Here is a 6,003-nt window from a genome sequence, read left to right as displayed (position 1 = left end):
GCCAATTTTTCAGCATCTTGAAATGCATTTCTCATCCTGTTAATATTTCTAAGACGAAAGAAGGCTATCCTGGTAATGTTATCTACATGAGCTTCAAATGAAAGACTAGAGTCAATAATTACACCAAGGTCTTTTACTGCTGCACATGATGAAAGAGAAAAGCCATCCAGAGTTACTATGTGATCGAAAAGCTAACTCCTAGCTGCATGTGATCCTAGTACAAGTACTTCTGTCTTTTCAGAGTTAAGTGAGAGGAAGTTAGTAAGCATCCAGTGCCTAATATCCTTTAGACATTCCTCAGTTTTGTTGAGCTGGTGTCTCTCGTCTGGCTTCGCTGAGACATACAACTGTGTGTCATCAGCATAGCAGTGGAGGCTAATACCGTGTTTACGAATAATATTACCTAGAGGTAACATCTATAAAGAAAAAAGCAGTGGGCCTAAAACAGAACCTTGCGGGACACCAAACTTTACCTCTGTATGTGTAGAGAAGTCACCATTTACATCAACAAACTGATAACGATCAGTCAAGTAGGACCTAAGCCATAAGAGGGCCGTTCCCTTAATTCCAACAACATTTTCTAGTCTATCAAGAAGAACAGTATGATCGATGGTGTCAAAGGCTGCACTGAGGTCAAGAAACACAAGCAAGGAGACACAACCCTGATCAGAGTCCAGTAATAGGTCATTTGCAACTTTAACCAGTGCTGTCTCTGTGCTATCATGCGGCCTAAATCCTGACTGAAACATTTCATGAATGTTATTCCTATGTAAGTATGAGCATAACTGCTGTGCTACAGCCTTTTCTAGGATCTTGGAGATAAAGGGGAGGTTAGATATTGGCCTGTAGTTGGACAACGAACAGGGGTCAAGGTCAGGTTTTTTAATTAGGGGTTTGATAACTGCTAGTTTAAAAGATTTAGGTACGTAGCCAGTGCTAAGGGAGGAACTGATTATTTTTAGAAGAGGTTCGATGACTACTGGTAGTATCTGTTTGAGGAAACGTGTAGGTAAGGGATCTAATACACAAGTTGGTGATTTTGATGAAGAAATTAGTGAGGTTTATTCGGTCGCTTGAAGGGGAGTAAAACATTCTAATCTCTGATCTGATATAGTTATATTGTTATCTACAGTGTTAGTTATCAAATTATCTGGTTTTAAATTTATAGTCTGAATTGTTTGCCTGATATTTTCAATTTTGCTACTGAAAAAATTCATGAAGGCGTCGCCACTGTATATTGATGGTGTGCCTGTTTCCGAGGTGCTCTTATTCCCAGTTAGTTTTGATACAATATTAAATAAAAATCTAGGATTATTTTTGTTGTCTTCTATTAGGGTGGAAAGATACATTGATCTAGCAGCACTAAGAGCTTTTCTATAGCTCAGGAGGCTCTCCTTCCATGCTAACTGGAATACTACCAATTTAGTTTGGCACCATTTACATTCTAATTTTCGAATGGTAAGTTTTAAGGTGCGTGTGTACTCATTATACCAGGGAGCTAGTTTTTTCTCTCTGATTATTTTCCTTTTAAGTGGGGCTACTCTAAAGATTCAGTTGCCTGATCAAGTTCTGTGGGGTGTGACAGTGATCCAATCAAAGTTGATAACTCTGGGAGATTATTGATAAAGTTCTGCGTAGTAGCTGGCGCAAACATATGTTTATTACGATAGCGTGGCGAGGTGCATATATTATTACTAAGAAATATTTTGAATGAGATAAGATAATGATCTGAGATAGCTTCAGATTGTGGAAATGTGACTATACTTCCTACATTTAATCCGAGTGTTAGTATAAGATCGAGGGTGTGGCCACGAACGCTGTTCTCAGAGGATCCTCTGGGTTATCAAAATGAATGTTAAAGTCACCAACAATTAGAGCTTTGTCTAAAGAAATGATGAGGTTTGAGATGAAATCTCCAAATTCACAGAGGAATTCAGAGTACAGCCCGGGGGTTTATAAATAATAATTAGAGTGATAGACTGGGTAGACTTATTTTTTGTGGTTACATACGTTATGTTTGTAAAAAGAACTTCAAACGCACTGAATTTATGTAAAGGTTTTTGTATGACACCTAGATTGTCATTATAAATAACTGCAACGCCTCCTCCTCTGCTAGTTAGAAGAGGCTGGTGTATATAACTGTATCCGGGAGGACTAGCTTCATTTAATGCGACATACTCATTTGGTTTGATCCACGTTTCTGTTAAACACAGTATATTAAACTCATGATCAGTAATAATTTCATTGACAATAAGCGCTTTAGGTGTAAGAGATCTAATATTTAACAGTCCTAGCTTTAGATCGAAGGTGCTGGCGGTACATTCAGTATGATTTAAATCTATGTTAATTAGGTTACTAGAACAAATTCTCTGAGTGTTTCTACATTTTCGTATAGGTCGCGGAACAGACACAGTCTCAATATAGTTTAACCTGGGTGACGACTCTGTGCAGCTAGCAGATGGTCGGTTTAGCCTGCTTGTCTGATCCCTGGCCCCACCCATACTGGTCTGGGTACTTAAGTCTGCCCCCCTTCCTCACCGTAATGTTCTATCGGATAGCCTATATGTAATGTGTAGCCTATATTTGTAGAACCACACAAACTTGTTAGGTGTTGTATGGTGTGTAATAGCGCAGTGGTAGGCCCATAGCCATTAATGTCATTGCACTGTCGAACAACAAGATGGACTCTTCGAATGGAGCCAGCAGAAACACATAGTCTTGAAAACATAATAAAAACATACTTAAAAAAAGAAAGTCTAAATGAAAGGCTTATTAATTATATATTTGATGGTTATGCAACTGTCCTTTACTTGGGGTCAAAGTTATAGGGTGACCAGATGCAAACAGACCTAATGTGAGATGAGTAGCAAGTTTGTGTGGGACAATGTGAGACATGTTACCAAAGCTAAGAGGTAACCTAAGACTTTGATATAATGTCTGTCTAACTGAATAAGAAACATTTGTATTCTGCCTTTCGCCTTGTAAATTCCTATACTTTGTCCTCTAGTCGATTCCACAGCATACTCAGCAGACCAGTGCCGTCCTGTTTTGTTTGTTGTGAGCATGTAAAGCCCTTTGAGACTTTAAATAGTGATATTGAACTTGAACCTGTTAGGTAATAAAAGATACAGGCCACAGCTTTTGCTATATGAAAGATATGATGAGCACAGTGCTGTTGCAACATGAACCAGTTAGGTAATAAAAGATACAGGCTACAGCTTTTGCTACATGAAAGATATGATGAGCACAGTGCTGTTGCAACATAACATGTCTTTATTGATAGACATCCAACATGCATAGGCCATTACCCATCAAAGGCAGCTTTCCTTAAGCAAAGCAGCATGCTTTGCAGCTCAAGTCTTTCAAGTTTTACTCCTGACCAAATCCAACTACAACATAAATAAGACACAAAATAAAATATCATATAAAATAAAACAATTTCAATGCAAATCTTTATATCAAACCAAAATCTCTATTGGATTAATAGCATGGTCAGAAGGGAAAAGAGAACATTTTCTTTTCTTTGTGGCCACGATGTCGCCTGGTGGCTTTCACCTTCATATCTGCAAAGTTCGTGTAAGTTTGGTTTTTGTGATGTAGCAGAGGAGTTCACCAGCCCCACCTCTGCACAGTTTGATTGACGGCCATCACAGCCTCTTGATGACCACCTTCACTTTTCTCTTCTCAGCCATTTGGTGAATGCCAGGCTTTTAGAAAAGCTTGGCTATGCTGCATGAGCCAGGTTGCTGCCTTTGGTGTAACGCTATCAAATAGAGAGTGGAAACTATGCCGCAATGGCATAAGCGGCTCATGTGCCGGCCGGGTAAAAGAACACATCCATGTGTTCCTATTTCTGACAATTAAAAACCAAATGACCAATGAAAATGCGGGACATTATCTCAATATGCAGGATGCGGGACAAAGGGTCAAAATTCTGTGCAGTACAATGCAAAGCAAGACGCCTGGTCACCCTGTCAAAGTACCATAGAAGTTTATAGGCTACAGGACTTTTTTTTTTTTTTTTTTTTGCTTGTTTGTTTGGAATGTTTCTCAGTACAAAGATGCGCCCCTGTTTTCAAACCACACACTCAGAACCTAAGGTTGAGTCCTGTCAAGTTAGTTTTGTGTGCGTGCATGGCGTAGTATGAAAGTAACCAATAGCATTGCATACAACTGCAGCACGAAATTTGCTTTGGAGAACGGGGTTACCTGTATGGAGAAGCAAATCACGGAAAGATTACAAAGGTTGTACACCGTATCCTGCTGACAGTGCACATTCTGAAGATGGCTTGCAAAAGAACACTTGAATTGCACTGATGCTAAACTGTTCACCAGGAACCGGTGGATAAAGACCTGGAGAATTATACAGACAGGACCAGTGGGCTAGATGGCAGCATTCAGGCTGTGTGTGGATTGTAACTTTTACAACAGCAATTAGGCTGTGTGTGTGAATTGTAACTTTTACAACAGCAATTAGGCTGTATGTGTGAATTCTAACTTTTAAAACAGCGATTAAGCTGTGTGTGTGGTTTGTAACTTTTGCAATAGTGATAAGGCTGTGTATGAGGATTGTAACTTTTGCAACAGCGATTAGGCTGTGGGTGCGGATTGTAACTTTGCAAATATAAAACTTGAGTGTACCAGGGTCGGTAACTTCATACAGTTCGGTTTTCTTTTTTCCCCAGAAAGTAGTTTTTGGTTGTTGTTTTGTGGTGTGTTGTAACCCTTTATTTGTGTTGTAAATAAATTCTTGATTTACTCATACTTCCATTTCCCCACAATACTTTTTCCCTCGGCTTAACACTGCGTGAAAAGTGGTGTATTCGGAAATATCCAGACAAAGTAAACTTCCGCCAAACCTGCTGTTTTCCGGAGGTATTCGGATGCCCGCAGAACTTTGTCATGCGGACCTGAAAACTCCCGCAAATGCCCGAATACAGCTGTTAGACGGCAGTTTTCGGGCATCTGTGTGATCACAGTCGTTAGCTGATGGCTTGGCCTTTCAAATGCTAATAACTATCAGTGGTCTAGAGGGGACTGGGTATAGAAGCCTGCCCCCCTTCCTTGCTGTAACTTTCTATCAGTTAGCCTATATGTAATATTTAGGCTATATTTTGATAACCACACATACATGTTAGGTGTTGCATGGTGTATAATACAGCACTGGTAGGCCCATATAGCCTTTAATGTCACTGCACTGTCCTGCAGCTAAATTACAATGGACACTTCAAATGGAGCATACAAAAACACACTGAAAACATAATTTAAAAAAAGTCTAAATGAGAGGTTCATTAATTACATATTTGATGGTTATGCAACTGTCCTTTACTTGGGGTCAAAGGTACAGGGTGACCAGATGCAAACAGACCAAATGGGGGACAAGTAGTAAGTTTGTGTGGGACAATGTGGGACATGTTACTAATGCTGAGAGATGATGTAAAACTTAGATATAATGTCAGTCTAACTGAATAAGAAACACTTGTATACACTTGTATTGATAGACGTCCAACATGCATTGGCCATTACAGGCCCATCAAAGGCAACTGTACTTAAGCAAAGCAGCACGCATCATACAGCTCAAGTCTTTTAAGTTAAACCCTTACCAAATCCAACTATAAGAATAAATAAGGCTCAAAATAAAATATTACATAAAATAAAAGAATTTCAATGAAATTCTTTATATCAAGCCAAAATCTCTATTGGATGAGTAGCATGATCAGAAGGGATAACAGATCTTTTTCCTTTCTTTTTGACCATGATGTCGGCTGACAGCGTTTACCTTCATATCTGTAAAGTTTTACTAAGTTTGGTTCTTGTGATGTAGCAAATAAATTTGTCGGCCCCACAGCTGCACAGTTTGATTGACGGCCGCCACAGCCTCTTGATGACCGCCCTCAGTGCTCTCCTCTCAGCCATTTGGTGAAAGCAAGGCTTTTAAAAAAAACTCGGCTACGCTGCATTTTTACTGCTTTTGACATAGCGCTATTACATAGATTAGAAACT

Source organism: Chanos chanos, chromosome 2 (assembly GCF_902362185.1).
Source record: "Chanos chanos chromosome 2, fChaCha1.1, whole genome shotgun sequence".
Classification (NCBI taxonomy): Eukaryota; Metazoa; Chordata; class Actinopteri; order Gonorynchiformes; family Chanidae; genus Chanos; species Chanos chanos.
The sequence above is the reverse complement of the archived record's forward strand: the minus strand, read 5'-3'. Positions refer to the sequence as shown.